At 33.9% G+C, this 21,006-nt stretch overlaps 1 long non-coding RNA gene and 1 other non-coding gene across 2 annotated transcripts in view; one reads left to right on the top strand and one right to left on the bottom strand.

Moving 5' to 3' along the window:
• LOC106507094 (uncharacterized) overlaps nucleotides 1–21,006 on the bottom strand; it is a 398,065-nt gene that overhangs the window by 7,406 nt on the left and 369,653 nt on the right. The window lies entirely within an intron of this gene.
• On the top strand, nucleotides 9,087–9,193 carry LOC146396039 (U6 spliceosomal RNA). The gene has a single exon (XR_014830652.1). It is a non-coding gene; the product is annotated as a U6 spliceosomal RNA (small nuclear RNA).

Below are 21,006 nucleotides of genomic sequence, written 5' to 3'. Positions count from 1 at the left end.
ACACTACATATATTTCTAAGTAGTTTTAGGAAATTATTAAAATTGAGAGAGAATAACTTAATCAACAGGACACAATTCTCATTTTCCTTAAATTTGGGAGAAGGTAATATACAGAATATGTTTAAGCATATGTTAAAAAGTGACTTACCAAGAACTGATTAATTTATTCCTTAAATGTTTGGTAGACTTCACCAGTGAAGCCAATTGACATTGATGTTTTCTGTAAGAAGTTTATTAATTGTTGATTCAATTTCTTTAAAAGATACAGGCTGGTTTAGATGATCAATTTCTTCTTGTATGAGTTTTAAATTGTGTTTTTCAAGAAATTGGTCCATTTCATCAAAATGGGCATAGAGTTGCTCATAGTATTTCTTTATTATTCTTTAATCTCTATAGGATCTGATATGATGGCCTCTGTTTCTGATATTAGTAATTTGTGTTATCTTTCTTTTATTCTTGGTAAACTTGGTTTCAGGTTTATCAATACATTGATCTTTAAAAAAGAATCAGAATTTGGCTTTATTTAATCTACTAATTCCCTGTTTTTAGTTTCTTTCTTTTTTTTTTTTTTTTTGCTAATTCTTTGGGCCGCTTCCGCGGCATATGGAGGTTCCCAGGCTAGGGGTCCAATCGGAGCTGTAGCCACCGGCCCACGCCAGAGCCACAGCAACGCAGGATCTGAGCCGCGTCTGCAACCTACACCACAGCTCACGGCAACGCCAGATCGTTAGCCCACTGAGCAAGCGCAGGGACCGAACCCGCAACCTCATTGTTCCTAGTCGGATTCGTTAACCACTGCGCCACGACGGGAACTCCTAGTTTCATTTCTGATCTAATTATTTCTCTCTTTTTTTTTGCTTACTTTAGACTTACACTGTTCTTTTTTAAGTTTTCTAAGATGGAGACAGAGTATTGATTTTTAGATATTTCTTCTTTTGTAATATATGCTTTCAAGGCCATAAGTTTACCTCTAAAAACTGATTTTGCTATATCCCACAAATTTTGGTAAGTTGTATTTTCACAGTGTAAAATATTCCTAGAACATACATTAGCTGATATTGAGTCTACTTCCAAATATATTCTCTGCAAGGATAAAAACACTTTGTCCTTGTACTGCTTGATAATACTAGCTTGTATTCTCTCATCTCTTCATCATCTCACCAATAGTTTACTTACTATTCTGATTCTATATGTTCTCCTAACTTGTGTTCATTAAAAAAAAAAGATAAAATAGAAAGAAATATGGCCAAGATATACTAAGATAGGGAGTTGGAGGAAGGTAAATAATAGGAATAATTTTCTAGTTTAGCAATGAAAATTCTATTTATCACTTCTCCTTGCTTTCTAAGAAAAGAGGATGCTATTTTTGTTTATTTGTTTGTTTCTTTTTTGTCTTTTAGGGCCACACCAGCAGCATATGGAAGTTCTCAGCCTAGGGTCAAATTGGAGCTGCAGCTGCCAGCCTATACCACAGCCACAGCAAAGCAGGATCAGAGCCACATCTACAACCTACACTATAGTTCTCAGCAATGCCAGATTCTTAAACCACTGAGCGAGTCCAGGGATCAAATCCGCATCTTCACGGATACTAGGTACATTCGTTACTGCTGAGCCACGATGGGAAATCCGAAGAGAGGATGCTATTAATTGGAAAGACTTTCCAAACATGGTGGATTTAGTATGTAAGTATTAGATAGAAGGTAAGAAACAACTCTTTTTGACAAAGGAGAGAGCACATTTTGTAATAAAAGACTCTCTCTCGGAGTTCCTGTTGTGGCGCAGTGATTAACGAATCCGACTAGGAACCACGAGGTTGTGGGTTGGGTCCCTGGCCTTGCTCAGTGGGTTAAGGATCTGGCGTTGCCTTGAGCTGTGGTGTAGGTTGCAGACGCGGCTCAGATCCCACTTGCTGTGGCTCTGGTGTAGGCCAGTGACTACAGCTCCAATTAGACCCCTAGCCTGGGAACCTCCATATGCCACGGGAGCAGCCCAAGAAATGTCAAAAAGACAAAAAAAAAAAAAAAAAAAGAAAAAAAAAATTCAAGATGAAGGAGACAGGAGAAAGCAAGGCTATATGCTACATGATTAAAGATGAAGTAAGCTAGACTCTTTGGTGACAGTCTGGCTTCAAAGGGAATTTGGAGAGCAAACATCCCTTCATAGGATTTCAAGAATCTTGCTGTGGGCTTTTGATATATTCTGTGTCCCATACAAAATTATTAATAAATTACACACTGTTCACTGATACTTTTGTAAAATAGGATCTAAGGGAGGGGACATGATGTGGCTCCTGATATCTAAGTTGCTCATTTGTGCTATAAAACAATTTAAAAAGAGTAGTCCCACATTTGGTTAATGGTAAATTCCATGCAAGAACTATATAGATAAGAGAGTTCTGCTTTCTTCAGATGGAGTAAGTAGTTACTATGGTAGTATACAAACTATCCACATTTAATTTAGTTAATCCACATTGGCATTATTAGTTTATTATTTCATTATTCTACGATACCTGTTGATATTTCTCCATTTTAAATGACTCTTAAGCAAGACAAAACAAACACCCAATAATAAATTTAAGACTGCTGGGAGGCTTTACACACCGGTATGCATTACAAAAGACATCTATTGTAGGGTTTAAGATACTTTGATACATGTTATCTTCAGCTGTACACATACATCTGAGATCTACAGTGCTGCTGAAAAGCAACCAACTTTTTTTTTTTTTTTCCTGAAACTATTTTCACATGAGATATACTGGCTGTACGTAGGCTGTGCTCTTCATTTCCATTTATCTACTGACTCCAGCTTTCCAAACTAGAATCCTCTGTTTTCTGAGGAACTATATATTTGCAGAGGCAGATATTGTGAAGGCAGACATTAGGTTGGGAAGCAAAGTCATTTCACTCTCAGTTTCCATTATAGCCATGGGAGGCCATGTGACACAGATTTGGCCAATGGCATGTATTCACAAATACTGAGAAAGGCTTTTTTTCCCAAATAAAAAGACCAAGTCTCACAAATATAAGTCCTCTTGTACTTCCTTCCCCATTTTTGTCTCTACTATATCTAGAGAAGCAGATGCCATCTGATGATATTCATGTTTTTATGACAACAGGCTTAGAAATGCATGATAAAAAGCCATTGTAAACCACCAACAAGGATCATCTGTCTCTAAAATTGCCCACTTTTAGGTCCCCATGATGATATGTAGTATTGAATAGTTAAATTTACAACTTGGCATCTGACAATTTCAGATATTATTATCTAATATCAAGGACAGAGCTATGTTGCCGTTCTATTTTAAAACAAAATTATATTTAGCTTTAGAATAAGTTTCTTTTAAGTTAAACTCTGTCTAATTTTAAAGCTTGTAAAGTTAATAATTTTTTGTCCTAGTACTAGATGGACCTGCAATGCTGAAATGGGGGAGCTATACAAATTCTGAGATTTTTTTAGTTGTACGAACAAGAGGTCATCAGGTAACTTAAGGACAGTCATTCCACTGATGGCTGTCCATCGATCTGTGGCAAACTGGACAAGAAAAGGTAATTGTCTTTCTTAGAAATTTAACTAAAACTATTAAAATAAAAATACTGTTAGCAATGAGATTGGAAGCTAAGAAGTCATAAGGTTTTGAGTTAAGACTCTGAAGAGTTATAACAAGTCAACATCCTAAGGAAGCTGAAATCCCATTTCAGCAGACACTATTAGGCAGAGAAAAAATATATAGTAGAGATTGAGAAAAACTGACATAGCCTGAAACAAAGAATTTTAGCAAGCATCTTCAGTCATGGCCCATGGACTAAAAATTTTAGGATAAGCATTACCATAGATTCCAGATTTAGCCAGGTATCTGGCTTTTCTCAGGCCATGCTATTCAGCTTTGACTGCTCAGCATTTTATGAACTTAAATGTTCATATATAAAAGTCAAGGTTCTTTTGGTTACAATAACTTCTGTAAGAATAATTATTTATTATGAAATACTTGGGCCTATCACTGACTCCAACCCAGTGAATAGTTGGACCACCAGATGTGGAAAAAATAAGATTTTATGAAAATTTTAACATGTTGCCATTAATCTAATTCAGTTCCCATGAACTCAAACTCTCTATTATCTAGTTTAAAATTACTAATTTGTAGGCAAAAATAGTTGATTATCCTAGCTTTTTTTTAGATGTTTTATTAAGATACTTGAGGAAGCAGAGTTATACACCGAAAAAGGACCGTGGAAGCGACTTCAGTGTTAAAGGTAGGTAGTTTTCAGAGAAAAGAGGCTGAAAAAAATAACCTAATACGTATGAACCACAATATTTATTCTTACAACTTTTGATTACTTGAGATAACTTGACAAGTTTTTGTTGATTGCAAACAAGAAAATCAAGCTATCCTAGGCATTAAATTTGAGGTATTACATGTGGTTGTAAAAATACATCTTCATATTTGTCAAGGAATTATGCCCAGGGCTTCTCCAGTTTAGAGCTTTAACTATCCAAATCTGTAGTTTACATGTTTTCAACAAGAATATCCCACAATTTCTAGAGCATATCATATGTGCCTAAATTATCTGGTTCCAAGTGAGGTGGCTGAATAGTAGGCTAATATGTCTAGATAATTTTGCCAGGAACCAGGTTAAGTTAAGAGTTAATTTCATTTGTTAGGAAGAATGTACAATAACTAGTCAGAGATTATTGCCTCTTTGTTGGAATGACAGAATGAGAGAATTACCTACAAGTTTCCCTATAGTCCTAATCATCTTTATGTCATAGCTCTTAATTCCCTGAGCAAATTCTTACAAAAATCCCTATTCTAATTAGTTGACTTCAACACCTGAATTCTTGAAAATCCTACCAGGCTTGCTCTTGAATATTTATTGGAAAGATCTGCTTCAGGTCTCTAAGAAGCTTAGATATTTTCTGAAATGCAAACATAGACATATGTGATATGAAAATAAAATATGAAATGCACAAGGATGATTACAGAAGTTTTCTTTACGTATCATGAAGGTGTCTCTTCAATGTTTCAAAGTATTAGTTCTTTCTGGAGAAGAATGTAAGCAGAAGGTGAAATTTTATAAGCTTTAGAAAAAATTCAATGGTCAAACATAAAAAGAAAATTCATTTTGCTTTTAATATTTGTTGTATTTTAAACTGTTAAGTGTTGATTTGGCTGGTTTTAAAAGAATAACCAAAAAAAGTGTCATCTGGATTTAAGAAATTTAGGAATGACATGTAAACACAGAGCTATTTCAAAAAAGAGATATAAGCCAAGGGTTATGTTAAATCGAGTCAAAGTTTTTGACATGTTTTCATTGAAAGAGGACTAAACTGGTTTAAAGGTTATTGCTAGGATAATAAAATGGACTGTTTCATACAAAGACTTTGGTATGATAGTTTTTGGAAAAGAAATGTATTCCCTGGCTTTTCATAGTGTCCTCACAGCTTTTCTTTAATGTAAACAGAGAAACAGTGTAGCAAATATTCCATTAAGAGGAATTTGATTTTGAAAAACTGACAAAAAATAGCAGAGCAACAATTCGAATGATTAGAAGCAGCTAATAAAATAGTTGAAAAGTAATTCCTTCATTTTGGTAGTTTAATTTAAAATAATACATTGGGTAAACAAGTTCAGAGAAACATAATCAGTGGTTGTCAGTGATATGAAATTATGACATTAATTCATTCTATGAGCCTACTGTAACTTGAAAGTTTATAAGCTGCTATATTGCTAATATCCTTTGATAAGAGTAACAAAATTAAAATTAAGAGATAGTCTCAAATTGACCTAATCTTAGTATTCCTTTGAAATCAACTACAGCAGCTAGAATTTAAAGTCATTTATTTGAATAGACATTCTTCATAGACTGGCCAGTCATTCAAGTTGTATGATATATGGAAAGTTAAAAGTTTGCTGACTCCAAAACAGCTTTTTAAGGCTGTCACATTTCCTGAGGTGCTTACAACTATAATTTGGTTGGGTCTAAGTATTGGAGACAGAGGTAAGGGTGGGAGAAAAATAAACATTTTTCAAATACTCTGTACTATTCACAGAAGTGCACTGACTTGCTATGTTAGCTGTGAAGCATTTATACAATAAGATTTGTTCAGCTATAAACTAGCAGGAACAGTTTTCAGATTAGTTTACTAGTCATCCAGTCAGATACTGGCACACCATTATTTAGTACCAGATGGTGGCATTATATCCAGAGGAATAGTGACTAGAGAAAAGAGAATACCAAATATTTCAGTAATGCCTCCCCCTCCCCCTCGATATCCCTAAGCACTAAGCACTTACTGAACAGCTTAGGCCAGCATTTCCTACATTAGCATTTCCCAGCATGAATTCTAAGAATCTATAAAATCTGGTGTGTTTATTAGTCCAGAGTATGTTTAATGGTCGAATAAATAAAAGAAACAATGAATTAAACAAAGGTAAAAAGGTTTCAGTATGGCAGGACTTCAGAGATCTTTGAATAAGATAATAGGTAATGATCTCGAAAAGAGATTTATATAATTTATCCCAAACTAAACTAATCAATGAATACCTTTGTGCTAGAATCTCTCTTTTGGCCAGTATTTTATGGAACATGCTCTTTGGAACATGCTCTCCTAGATCTATTAATAATAAATCCACAGTATAAAGCCCTGATTTCAACCATTTGGCAAAGCAAGAGTTCCCTGTGCAAAGACAAAGTTAGCCTTGTATGAAATTTTATTTTTGAAGGTATTGCTAAAAGATAAAATGAAACTTTTGTAATATTACTTTCTCTCATTTAGACATTAAAAAAAGAATTTATAGAGTTTTAATTTCATAACAGATCCAAACTCTTGACTATAATTAATTTGTGGTAATCATAAGAATACTCATTTATATTTGAAGTGATTAAAATAAAAACCTCTTGATTAAGATTACAGACTATAATAGATTCAATTTATTCTGATTTGTTTCTAAGAAATTAGTTGTTGAGAGAAGAAAAATAATTTTAACAACATACTTGATACAGTTGAGCGAAACTTACCCACAGAAATGTGTTCCCAACTTATTAATGTCATTTTTGGGGACTGACTTGAAGTGATTACAAAATAATACAGTTTAGAGATAGTTTACAGTGTAATTTTCTTTCTATATTTCATTTTATTAAAACTATTATTTATAGAAAATAAAATTGTGTAGGTATATATTTTTAGAACTCTTGGTATCTTCATCTATCTATATATAACAGCACACTTTAAAAAGTAAGAAAACAAAGCAAAAGTATACTTAATTTCATTGTGCTTCACTTTACTGAACTTTGCACATACTACATTTTTTTTTTTTTTTTTTTTTTTTTTTACACATTGAAGGTTGCTGGCACTCTTTAAGCAAATCTACTTGACTTTTTTTTTCCCAACAGCATCTGCTCAGTTAGTGTCTCTCTGTCACATTTTGGTAATCCTCAAAAAAATTTCAATCTTTTTCATTATTATTATATTTGTTCTAGTGATCTGTGATCAGTGATCTTTGATGTTACTATTGTAATTGTTTTGGGGCACCACAAACTGTGCCCATATAAGATGGCAAACTTAATAAATGTTGTATGTGTTCTGGATGCTTTACTGACCAGTTGTTCCTCTGTTTCTCTTCCTCTCTGAGGGCCTGCCTATTCTCTGAAACACAAGATTATTGAAATTAGGCCACTTAATAACCCCACAATGGTTTTTAGTGTTCCAGTGAAAGGGTCAATTGATGGACAAACTTCATTATTGCCTTATTTTAAGAAATTGCCATAACCACCCAACCTTTGGCAACCACTACCTTGATTAGTCAGCAGCCAACAACTGACTAATCAAGTGGTGATCAGTGGATATAAGACCCTTCACCAGTAAAAAAAAAAGATTATAACTCACTGAAAGCTCAGATGATAGCACTTTTTAGCAATTAAGTATTTTAAAATTAAGATATATGCATTATTTTTATAGATAATTCTATTGAACACATAAGAGACTACAGTATAGTGTTGATGGAAGAAATTTTCACATGTTGAGGTATGTGAAAGTCATTCTACCTTATACATGATTTGACTTGAACCTGATGTTAACTAGTACAACATGTCTTAGGGCTGTCAAACATACACTGTATACCTGCTGTATCTGTTAAAGAAAAGAATGCATTTAAAAATTAAAATGGAGAAACTGTGGTTCAGGCATCCAAAATGGAGCAAGGTGGTCATGTGTATGTAGTTTCAGATATATTCCTGCATCACTGAGAACTTGAATGTTCTGAACACTTTCATACTCAAGGACACCACCAGCCATTCTCAAAATAGCATCTGCTAGCAGCTGCCAGCTGCAACCTTATGATCTCAAGGTTTCTCCTTGTAACTATGCAACCATTTCGGACCCCAACCAATGCTAGCTTAACAAGCACTCTTATTTCTTGCCAGCTCCAATTATAACTCTTGACAAACAACTTACATAATTTTGCAGTTTCTATTTTTATAAGCCTCCCCTATTTTGTAGTCCAGCAGAACACAATTCAAGTGCTTCTTGAATCTGTGTCTCTGGGCTATAGTCTCCAGGTTGGCTCCAGTAATATTCTTTTCTAACCTTATTATAGATTGTTTATTGATTATTTCTGTCAACAGTATAAACATAAATTTTACATTCACTGAGAAATCAAAAAATCTGTGTGACTCACTTGATGGGAATGTTTGCTTAATTAAATTGGTCTGGAACCTAACCTGTAGTATTTCTGAGCTATGCTTGTAAAAAGCATACAGATTAGAAAGGAAGAAAATTTGTCTCCAATTTTAAATTACGTGATTGCCTATGTCAACAACAGCAAGAAGTCTACAACACAAAACAAAAACCATCCAAACAAATAAACCTAATATCCTAGAACTAATAAGTCACTTAGGCGAGGCTACTGGATATAAGACCAACACACAAAAATCAATCTGTTTCTATATGCTAATAATGCATATCTATAGAACATTTATAATCACTCCAATAAAAATTAAATACTTCGGTATAAATACAATAAAATTTCTACAAAATCCTTGTGGAAATTATAAATACCGATGGAAGAAATTATAAAAAAAGATCTTATAATGCTTGCTTTGGCAGTACATACATTAAAATTAGAACAATACAGAGAAAATTAGCATGGCCCCTGTGCAAGGATGACAGGCAAATTTGTGAAGCATTCCATATTTTTAAGTTCATTTAAGAAAGGAAATGTATCTATATGTATTAATGGGTCACTTTGCTGCACATCAGAAATTGGCACAACATTGTAACACAACTATACTCTAATAAAACATTTTTAAAAAGACCCAAATAAAAGGAGAAACATATATTTATAGTTTGGAACACTCAATGTAGAAAAGAAGATTCACCTCTCCCAGAATTGAGCCATAGGTTTAATGCAATTCTTATAAAAAATTTAGCAAGTTTTTTTTTAGACCCAGATAAAATTATTCTAAAATTTATATGGAAAGTCAAACTAGAATAGTTAAAAAAAAATCTTGAAAAGGATAATAAAGTGGAAGGAATCGTTATCTCTGACAACAGTGGATACCACTCAACAATAAAAACGAACAAATCACTGATCCCTATAACACCTTAGATGAATCTCCAGGGAATTGAGCTGAATGTAAAAAGCCAATCTCAAGAGATAACATTCTGTATGATTCCACTGATACAGTATGTTTGAAATGTCAATTACAGAAATGAAGAACAGATTAGTGGTGGGGTCAAGATCATGGGAGGAAGAAAGTAGCTTTGGCCATAAAAGCATACCCGAAGGGATTCTGTTGATGGAACTATTCTGTATCTTGACTCTGTCATAGTCACACAAATCTATACATGTGACAAAATTAGATATAACTAAATATACACTAAATTAAATGATAACATATAAACTAGAACTAAATGATAACATATAATACTGCTGAAATCTGAATAAGGTCAATGGATCGTATAAATGTTCACTTTCTGGTTGTGATATAGCATTACAGTTATGCAAAATGTTATCATTATGGGACACTGGATGACAAGTATAGCCTCCGTATTATTTCTCACACTTTTACATATATCTACAGTTATCTGAAAAGAGAAAGTTTTAAAAAGTAGGAAAACATGGTTAATGAAATGTACTTTGTAAAAAGTGAGATCCAGTACCAGTGTCATTTTTTACTTTCATTATTTCAGTTTTAGGGTCCTTTTAGAGAATATTGTATTAGGAAAATATTTTGTGTAATGTAAATTCTGTTATGACAACTGTTATGACAAGGGTAAGCTTCATCTATTTTTATAATGGATTATGACACATCCTCATTTATTTTTAGGATTAGATTACAGCTGGAGACTTGCTTTTTTACTTGCTCTTGTCTCTCTTATAAATCTGGCCAGACCTAAGTGTTTTATTCCTGGATTTACTTTCTGCTTCTTCTAGTAGGCAATTGCCCACAGGTGGCTTATAATATTTGATTGCTATTCTTCTGGATTTCATTCTTCATCTTGTTAAAATTCTGGGAATGGCTTACTTTCTCTCGTGTGCTTTAATATCAATGGGTTTCACGACAGCCATATATTTTATATTGAAGTTATTTTAATTATATATTTTCTATTCATGTAATGCACACTCTTCCCACTGTTGAAAATTAGAATAAGTCTGAATTAGAATAAGTTTTATAAACTTCCCTTTAATCTTTTTGTTTTTTTGGGGGGGTGCCCCATGGAATGCAGAAATTCACAGGCTAGGGATCAAGCCCAAGCCACAGCAGTGACAATGCTGAATCCTTAACTACTAGGCTACTAGGGAACGGCTCCTTTATTCTCTAGTACAATTTAAACTGGGCTAAAAGAATGCCCACACTATTTTATTTGAAAAATTTTCCATCTTCAGATATCCCTTAAAATATGAAATTATTTAAACTGGTAAGGTTAAAATATGTGTTTTCCTTTCCAATTGTAAAATTATGTTTTGAAAAATATTAGGGTAAATAAAAATCATTCTTTAAGCCCCTCATTCAGAAATAACTGCTATTATGATTCTAAAAGTAATCAATACATTTTATAATGCACACATTTATAAAATTTTTTTCTTCTCTACCTATAGAGATGATAAATTATACTATGTAAATTTTAGCTTGGCTTTAGAAATTTAATAATATATTAAGTATTTTTTCATGTTGATAAATAGACCACTATAAAATAATTTTTAAAGATACAATCAATATGTAAATAGCAACACATATATACCAAAATAATCAGAAATTCACATGGTGTCCAAGTGTTTGCTACTTTAAGGAGAAATCTAAGGAACATCATTGCTCATATATTTGATTCATAGTATGAATTTATTAAAGAAAATAATTATGTAGAAGATTGCCTTAAATATTAGTATATTTACTTATGCTTTATAGTCCTTAAATACTAGAAAACATTTCAATTGTTTCATACTAAACAATTAATAACTGATTAAAAACACAAAGTCAGTTTTCTGTCAAATATAATGTCTAGGTCATGGTTAAGTCATGATAGAGTGAATAAATGAATGAAAGAATACATGCTTCTCTACTTTATTGAGGTCCATATTTTCAGATGGCTAGCTTCTATTTTTATGCCTTATTTTCCCAACAAGTTTATTGCATCACTCAGTTCCAACAGTTAAATCAGTTCTACAACTATGTATTGAGTTTTCTTCCTTTTACTGGTTATTTATGCTATATGTTTATGGCTTCTAAATTTTATTATATTCTTTGAGCTATTAGTTTGGAAGCCAAACTGATTCTTAAAAAGACCTCTGAAAGACAACAAATGAAAAACTCTGAATATGAATATGTTTGACCACCAAATATCTCTTTAACTTCCAATATTTTTCCAACCTTCAGACCACTTTCACATTCACAGAGACAGCATAGAAAATAAAGTTTCACATTGCAAACAAACTATTTTAGTATTTAGCAAGATAAATTACTGCAGAAAATGTTAATGATAGACTTTCACTGTTAAAATATGACAAGATAATAGTTGCATAAGGGATGTAGAAAGATTTTCTTTCAAGATCTCAAAAGGGAAATAATTTCACCCACATAAGTTCTCTCTTTTACCATCATCATTTCAATCCAGGGCTTGAGTCTGCACCATATAGAGTAAAGGTCTCTCATTTTGCTTCCACTCCTGAATTCCACCCAGCACAAGACTAAAAGGCTATTCTTTCTTAAGTAGAATTCTAATAAAACTTGAGCCATCTGCTAAAAAACAAACAAAACAGAAACTGCCAGTACTTCCAACTGCCTAGAGCTTAAACTTGTCAGGCTCGCATTTTAAGGCACTCAGTGAGTGATCTGGCTCCCACCTGTTTCTCCAGATTCATCTCTTATTATTCTTCACAGATGCTGAATTTGGACACCTGGATGTTTCCTTAACACACTATATATTGTCCCACTTCTACACCTCTCCTTACTGTTTTATTTTACCTTTTTTTGACTTCTACCATTCTTTAAAAATGCTACCTCATTCATAAAGCTTTCCATGAGCCAAGCCATCAGATAACAGTCACTTATTACTTTCTTGAATCTCTATTATAGTTTAGCTTATTCTGCTTTCAACAAACTTTGAAATAATATGAAATACATTTCTTACATATTTCCTGGTTTCTGACATACAGAGCTCCTAAGAAAGACCTTTGTAATTTCCTGAGTGATAACAGCCTCTGACACTGAACTTCTAAATCCCTTGGGATTTTCTGGGTGATAGGTATGATTTTTGATTTAATGAGATGACTCTTGATGGGCTTTTGGATGAAGGTTGGTCACCAAAAAGCCCATCGCAGCCATGATTAGGAGCTTGGAATTTTTATCCCACCCTCTATTTTCCAAAAAAGAGAGAGGGGCTGAAAATGGAGTTAATAATCATTAATGTATAAGTGATGAAACCGCCTTAAAATTCCCAATAGTATGAATTTGGGAAGCTTATAGGTTGGTGAACACCTGGAGGTACTGGAAGAGTGGCTCTCTCACACACTTTGTCCTGTGCATCTCTTTTATCTGGTTGTTCTTGAGTTATATCCTTTTATAATGAAGTGGTAATCTAATAAGTAAAATGTTTTCCTGTGTTCTTTGAGCTGCTCTAGAAATTAACTGAACTCCAGGAAAGGTTCACAAAAACCTCCAATCTACAGCCAGGAGGTTAGAAGTACAGATGACAACCTAGAATTGGGACTGGTGTCTGAAATGAGGGAGAAGTGGGTAGGGGTACAGTCTTGCTGGACTAATCACTTAACCTGCAGGATCTAATGATAACCCCAGGTAGATACTGTCAGAACTGAATTGAATTGTAGGACACCAGCAGGTGTTACACAATTGCTTGATGTGTGGAAAACCTATATACATCTAGTTTCAGAAGTGTTCTGTGTAAAGGAGAGACAGAGTTTTTCCAATACAGAAAAAAATAGCAAACACCCAAATCATAAAATTACGTAGATTATAAAAGGTATTTTAGCATTTTCTCTATTTAAAAAATACTATTTGTAGGTATAATGAAATCAGGATTTGTGTCTTACTTTGTATTGCTCCTTGCTTGTGCCACTTCTGCTCCCCTTATAATTACCATATTATTTTGCACAAAGTATATGTATAGTAAAAGTGTGTTTTGTTGAACAAAATCACCAGAAATATTTTTGATTGAGTTGTTCTCGTTTTCAATTTAATTAATTAAATTAATTCTAGTTTACACAATTAAAACTATCATTTTCTTTTATCATTATATTAATAGTTCACCATTAATTCACTATATTCACTATAATTATATTAACAGTTCACTTAATAGTTCACTATTAGGTTTAAGATGTGAATTTTAATATTTGATAGGTGGTATGTCTCTGAACAGAGCACTATGGCCTTGGATTTACACTGGCATTTGGATTTGGCAAAACTTAAATATGCTAGACAGTACTTTTCTACCTGATGTTCCAGCTGAGGCTTTGATGTTGGAATCTGAATATGCAACAAACAAGTAGGGGAAATAACCACCAACCATCTGTTACTGTAGATACTGAGGCCATATGAAAACTTGCCTTAAAAAGTCAAGATAGTTTCAGTCATGTCAACATAAGCTATCTTGAATTTCTTCTTTGGAGATATTACTATATTATTAAGGTTAGCAGCCATTGAAATATTGCACTACACTTCAAAAAACAACCTGGAAGGTGGGTTCAGGAATGTAATTATCAAAATGTTGATCCTGAACTAGAAGTGGTAGAAAATAATAATCATAGCTTGTTTAATTAATTAATTAAGATCAATTAATTTCCATCATTGATCTGAAAATCTGGAGCTGAAATTCTTAAAAAGAATGTCAAATTGGCTATGAAGACTGATGTATATGCATAACTCCAAATGGCTATTTTGTTATAAAAGCAGTAAAACTTTAAAAATAAGTGCCATGATCTAGCAATTAGTTTCTCCAGAATTTTTTCCTGAATTTTTATTTTTTAAAACATTTAGATTTTCCATAGTATTTGAAGAGAAGTTGGAAATGTAGCATTCACAAGTTTGGTGATGATGTTAACTTTAAAGCAAAAAAAGACAAGTAGCCTGTAGCATGGAAATAATGAAGGGATGTACTTAAGAGGTTAGGCAATAAAAACTATGAGAACCATAGATAATGCATGTTCAGTTAGTCAGCATAGCCCATTAAAAAGTGATTACAGAGTCATAGACAAGGACACACTTTGACTAAATGGGAGCTTTATAATTTTCCAAACTACTGTCATCTTTATCATGGCAATGGCCTACTTGAGTATGGGAGAAGCGATCTTTTGCTTATCACAAACATCTACTGGGAAAACACCTGCTCTCTTTCAATTACTTGCCATTATAATGGTACTGTAATGCACTATTATTATGCTGAACAATGACCTCTTTCCTCTTACACGATTACACAGATGTTGGAATAAATGATCAACATAGATTCATACTGTGTCTAATGTCCAAGAGTAATGAAAGCAAGGGCAGTAAATATTACCTAATAAATAATTATAAAGTAAGTTGTTTAAAATTCCAAGGCTTTTCTGATCAACATGGAAGGCAAACCTCTACCTTGTGACTTTCATATTTGGAGTCATAACTCTAGAGGAATCCATTATAAGAAATATTTCTGGATTTTCTCTTTATTCATCTACTCCTGTATCTTCATTTTTGTATAATTGTTTTCCTCCTTTAATGTATTTATTAACAAATTATCTTGAATACTATTTTGAACTTCAGTACTTCAAAACAAAGGAGTCATCTAGTTAAGAAGAGAAAGAATATGCTTGCTCATTATTTGAATACAATTATCTAAACAGGCACTCAATCAATTCTCTTTGTTATTGATAATGATTACTTAGAGATCCTATAAACATATGAGACATATAGGAAAGAATGAATTGTTTCTTTCCGTCAGAAAGCAAATTCGTTCATTAATTTTCTCATTATTAAAAAAATTATTTAGTGGCCATTATATAACAGACATTGTGCCAGACTCCAGGGATACAAAAGCTATTACTACTGAATTCCTGTCTTCCAGGAGCTTAGCCTCTCAAAGAAGCTGGCAAGAATGTTTAATAAAGAGGTCTTTATGAGGCGGAATGAAGCTAAAGGAGAGAGTTTAGAGTTCAGAGAGCATTTAGAAGAAATGAAAAAATAGAGCTGGCTTTCTTTTTATGCTATTTTCTTCTCATGTTTTAAAATTTCATGTTTATTTCACAACTTTCTAATTAAAAAATATGCATCAGTTTTATGACAACAATTATGATGATTTGAAAGGACAACAGGAAGCCAGCCTTTCACTTAGGTGGGACATCACATGTGGGGATACACAGAGTGGAATAAATACATTTTGTGGGCTGTACTTCAGATTTGTAAATCTAGAACATGAGAGAGGTGAGAGAGAGAGTTAACAGTAGAAAAACTCAAAATATTTAAGTCAGAATGCCTATTAACTCACTAAGGGGACATTTTTTCCCAGTCCTGGAATACCAGATGTTCTTACCTCTAAATCACTGCCCTCCAAATAATAGAGCCTCTCAGAGTCCAAATTGGCAATGAGGTGAATGAATGAGCACCGTGAATATGGAATGAGAGGAAAGAAAGCTGACTAGTGAGAAGGTATATTTTATCCAGGCAACAAAGAAACCTTAAATATTGCTTCTGCCTCAAAACAGAAAATTCTCCTTTAATCCCAGAATGATTATGATCTTCAAATTTAGTGCTTCATGTGTACAGATGCTAAAAACTGACAGATTCTCCAATCCCTGACACAATTTTCCTAATTAACGTTAGATCCTTCAGGAGATTGTGCTGTCAAAGAAGGTGACAGGTATGTTAATAAAAAAGTCTATATAGAAAAGAGTGAAACCAAAGAAATGGGTTTTTAAAGAGTTTACTAGAAACAAATAATAATCGCCATTCTGATAAATCCCCTTACACTGACATTTTTTTCCTTCAGACAGGTTTCAGTACCACTGATTGTGTCTATGATAAACTCCATCCATTTCTACAATTGATTTAAGCTACAGAATAATTTATTATTATGATTAGGATAAAAATTGTATAATTGAGACTGCTGTAGTCATTCTGATGGAAGCTTTTTCTTCACCCATTTTCTCTCTGTTCTTCAGGGTGGATCATTTCCACAAGTCGCTCACCACACTTGCTAGCTATTATTCTTGATTTCCCTGTTCAGTTTGTCAAAGTTCTAGGAATGCCTTATTTTGCTGCACATAGGTTTTTATGACAGTCATATATATTAAACTGACATTTCTCTCACTTCATTTACCTTTACTCTATGCAGGTGGTATGCATATCTGCCATGGTGGAACTGGCTTAAGCTTGTGGTATATATTGTGTGCTTTCCTGCTATTCTTTGACATGATTCAGATATGTTGATTTAAAATTAGACATTGGAGGGAGTTCCCATCATGGCTCAGTGGTTAATGAATCCGACTAGGAACCATGAGGTTGCAGGTTCGATCCCTGGCCTTGCTTAGTGGGTTAGTGACCTGGCGTTGCCCTGAGCTGTGGTGTAGGTTGCAGACATGGCTTGGATCCCACGTTGCTGTGGCTCTGGCGTAGGCTGGCAGCTATAGTTCCGATTGGACCACTAGCCTGGGAACCTTCATGTGCCGCAGGAGTGGCCCAAGAAATGGCAAAAATACCAAAAAAAAAAAAAAAAAAAAAAAAAAAAGTAGACATTAGAACAAATGTGTTTTGGATGACATGGGATCTCATCAACTCTGAATTGCTTTAAAGCAGACCTTAGGTCAGTTCCTGCTTCTGCCCCAATACAATGTCTAAACTTGAACAAGTCCCTGCTATGATTCTCTAGGTTTTGATATTTTTGCCTATAAAAGAGCCTAGATCATCTGTCTCTAAGCTATCTTTCCATAGCAAAAATATCTTCTAAATTCTATTACAAACCACATCATAATGCTATGAGGCAAATAATAAAAGATTGGTTACAAGTATCAGAAGATTTCTTGGAGAGATATCAGCTAGAGAATTCTGAACTTAATTAAAGGCATGGGTAATGGAGAAGACACAACAATCGGGTTAAACACAGAATAAAGAAGGCAATAAAATAAGACTCTTGTTGGTGTTTTGAATCTTTGGGATATTTTTGTGGGAAGAGATTTTGACCAAAACAACCCTGGGTTGAAGTCTAAAACCTATATGCCAAGAATATTTCTTTCTTTTTTTTTTTTAATTTTAATTTTTTTTTTTTTTTTTTTTTTTTGTCTTTTTGCTATTTCTTTGGGCCGCTCCCGCAGCATATAGAGGTTCCCAGGCTAGGGGTCGAATCAGAGCTGCAGCCACCGGCCTATGCCAGAGCCACAGCAACGCGGGATCCGAGCCGCGTCTGCAACCTACACCACAGCTCACAGCAACGCCGGATTGTTAACCCACTGAGCAAGGGCAGGGACCGAACCCGCAACCTCATGGTTCCTAGTCGGATTTGTTAACCACTGCGCCACGACGGGAACTCCTGCCAAGAATATTTCTGCTCATCTTTCTCCTGCACACTCAATGATCATTCTAGAATAACCATATACTGTTTTGAATCTTAGTATTAGAAAATTCAGTAAGTCCTTGACCTTGAAAAGCTCATATATATAAGCATAAATTATTTATTGGAAACTTAAAACCTGAGTATTATGTTCATTCCTTGATTCTAAATTAGAAAACACATCAAAATATCTCATTCAAATATAAAAATAAATGAACATACTACCAAATATTGGTAGTAGGTCTTAAAAGTAATCTATTTGTTTTAAAATTTGAACCACATCAAATCATTCACTAGATATTCCTTTTACAGTCTGAAGAACCACTTTCAAGTGTAAGGCCAAAGTCTTTTTTTTTTAAATGACAGTCCAGTCATGATCACAGATAAGAAAAAGAAAATTACTTTTGTTCAAATTATCTCTTAGGCTTAATTACAGTAATTTGTAGACAGGACATTTATAAATTTGACTTAGTGTGACTTAGAATAGACTTCATAAACTTTAAAAATGTACAATTCCACTAAAACTCTTGTTGGTCTGTCTACTTTGTTCTTAATTAGGAGAAACAGAATGAAATATATACTATTCTTAGTATTACTCTACCCTCTAGATAGTGTCAGTCTCTAAGACTGACAGAGGTCATTAGCATGTGGTGTTTATCTGGTAGCGAAAGGGACGCATGGCATGATGCATGAATAGGCATTGGTTTCTTCAGAGAAAAAGTGTGTTTACTTTTCTATTAGTGTAGATATGAGATGTGAATTACAACTGAGTGAAATAGAAAAGAATATATCAGCATTTGACTTATTTTTGAAGAGAATGTTCACCAAAATGTGTTTCTAGAATAAAAAATCCTTTTATTGGTCACTCTATGTTTAGAAAAATCTTTACCAATGTTTTTGTCATTAATGTTTTGACTCAAATTGAATCAAAACCTATTTGTTTAATTTTTAGGAGGCATAAAGAACAAAATAAATATAGCCAACCAGGATGAAGCAGGGCCTTCCTAGTTTAGAAAGCCTTAAGGTTCAGAGAAAAGCTACTCGTCTAAACTGTACCCTCAGTGGAACAATCAGACCTCATGGGTGTATACACCTAGGCTGAGGAGAAAAAGGTGTGGATACAAGTGCCTGTGAATTACACAGTAATTGAAAGTCTGTGTTTAAGTAAGAATTAATCCAAATACAAATCTGGATAGGCTTACACAAGGGCACATGGCCCAGGTTAGAACATGTCTACTCCTTGCAAACCAAAGAGTTTTAAAAAGCTACTAACAGTAGGATAAAGTTATAGGAGTTAAGACTTGTTCTCCTATGAATTAATAAAATAGGTAAAGTAAAAGCATGAAGTTTTATTGCTTCCTCTTATATCCTTGATTGAATGAGAGAGGAAATAAGTGTTAAAAGATTTGGAATCAGTCAGTAAGAAGGATAAATATACTGCAAGTCCCTTCAAGTCTCACCTTTATAGCTCTGCAACTACATGCCCAAGGTATCACCATTCTTCTTCAGGGCACTGCAAATGCCACCTCATTGGGGGTATCCTCCATCTACAATGCCTTCCAGCCCACTCTCTAAGCAGCAATAGGGACTCCCTAAATGTCAGAGTGAATGAGAAACTCCATAAATCCACTTCATAAATACAACAAAAATACTGGCAAAATTGTGAAAATCAGAACTCTGCTCTTGACAGAAAGCCACGACAATGTGATTAAGGTAAGACCATTAAAATGAAGAAATTATCCAATTCAATCACATGAGTCCTTAAAAGAGGAAACCGTTTTCCTGCTTTGGTCAGAGAGACGTGTGGTTATGGAAGAAAGGCATGATGATGTGCAAAGTCATTATTGGATTTGAAGATGTAAGAAGGGGTCCATGAGCCAAGGAATGTGGGCCACTTTTAGAAAATGGGCAAATGCAAAGAAATGTATTCTCCCCTGGAATCTCCAGAAAAGAATGTAACCCTGTTGATACCTTGATTTTAGCCCAGTGAGACCCATGTTAGACTTCTGAACTACAAAACTGTAAGATTACACATTTGTGTTAAGCTGCTACATTAATGGTGATTCGCTATGGCAGCAATTGAAGACTATTATTTCCTCACTTACTCTGTCAATTTCTTGCCTCTTTCGGTTGTATTTGTCTGGCTAAACTACATTCTGGCTAAACCCAACTCTGTGTTTATACTTATGTAGCTGAAAATAACTGAAGGAAAACATGAAAACTTCCAGCTAGTCTGACTTCAAATTCATAATCATGTACCTCAAATGAACTCTTAAATGTGCCCAGCTATAGTTCCTTATTCTATTCTATCTTCTATTCTACTAATGATAGTTTCCCACACTTTCCTTTTTCCTCAGTCCATTTCTACATGTTCCACATCCTAAGCTTACACTTATTTTCTTATGCTACTGAGAAAATAGAAGCAAAAGGAAACAAACAAACAAACAAACAAAAAAAAACCCCCAAAAAAACACCACTTACAAGGCTCCATCACTCCATCTATATACCTAGCTCTGTCCATGTTCATATTCTCTTGTTTTTATTGTTGTGCTTCCATGCTTTTATTTAAAGCTAAATGCATACACTTGTTCATTAGATTTCTTCACCTATCACTTGCTCAAGGAAATTATTTTTATTAATTTTTCCCTTTTAGCGTCAAAATCTATCCTGATTAGAATTATTTCTCACCATTTCCATTCTTGTTACTTAGTTTGATCTGCTTACATTCTTGTTCCTGTCAAGTGTATTCTCCACCCAGATGCCAGAATGGGAATGTTAAAATATGAACCATCTTATGAACTGCTCATCCATTATCCACATCTCCCAGATCATTTCCATAGGTAGATAAAGATGTGTTATTTCTCCCACCCACAGAAGAGCATTTTTCTTGACTCTACTTTTCTTGCTAGATCCTGCCTCTTTTCTATCCTTTTTGCAGAAATAACCATTGAAAAGGAAGTCAATTGTTATGATCTT

This window comes from Sus scrofa, chromosome 15, assembly GCF_054392235.1.
Source record: "Sus scrofa isolate SSC_HxYL_T2T_F1_AM1 chromosome 15, Sscrofa_HxYL_maternal_Yorkshire_Landrace_v2.0, whole genome shotgun sequence".
In the NCBI taxonomy this organism is placed as follows: domain Eukaryota; kingdom Metazoa; phylum Chordata; class Mammalia; order Artiodactyla; family Suidae; genus Sus; species Sus scrofa.
Note: the sequence above shows the minus strand (reverse complement) of the source record. Positions and strands in the feature narration are given on the sequence as shown.